This window comes from Chinchilla lanigera, unplaced genomic scaffold (assembly GCF_000276665.1).
Source record: "Chinchilla lanigera isolate Chin_1 unplaced genomic scaffold, ChiLan1.0 scaffold00024, whole genome shotgun sequence".
In the NCBI taxonomy this organism is placed as follows: Eukaryota; Metazoa; Chordata; class Mammalia; order Rodentia; family Chinchillidae; genus Chinchilla; species Chinchilla lanigera.
The window spans coordinates 5,969,613-5,970,223 of record NW_004955425.1 but is presented as its reverse complement, the minus strand read 5'-3'; positions in this window follow the sequence as shown (position 1 = coordinate 5,970,223).

The window sequence follows — 611 nt, the reverse complement described above, 5'->3', positions numbered from 1 at the left end:
GAATTGGGAAAATATTTTAGCCAACTGCCCCTCAGACAAAGGACTTCTATCTGGGACATATAAAGAATTTTTAAAAATCAGGCCTCTCAAATTCGAAGACCCAATCCAGAAATGGGCATCTAAGATGAATGCACACTTTTTTAATGAAGAGATAGTAATGGCGAATAAATACATGAAAAAATGTTCAACGTCATTAGTCATTCGAGAAATGCAAATTAAAACAACACTGAGATTCCATCTCACCCGAGAAAGAATGGCTATCATCAAAAAATCAACCAATAGCAAATACTGGAAAGGTTGTTGGGAGAAGGGAAACCTACTCCACTGCTGGTGGGAGTGTAGATTGGTGAAACCATTGTGAAAATTAATGTGGAGATTCCTCACGAAACTAGGATTGGAAGTCCCATCTAACCCAGCTATTCCCCTTCTAGGTATTTTCCCAGAAGAATTAATGATATACCACAGTGATATATGTGCACCCATGTTTATAGCAGCACAATTTGTTATAGCTAAATCTTGGAAACAACCCAGATGCCCATCCACTAAGGAATGGATAAAAAAATTGTGGTATTTTTATACAAAATGTAGTATTACTCAGCTATTAAAAAAGA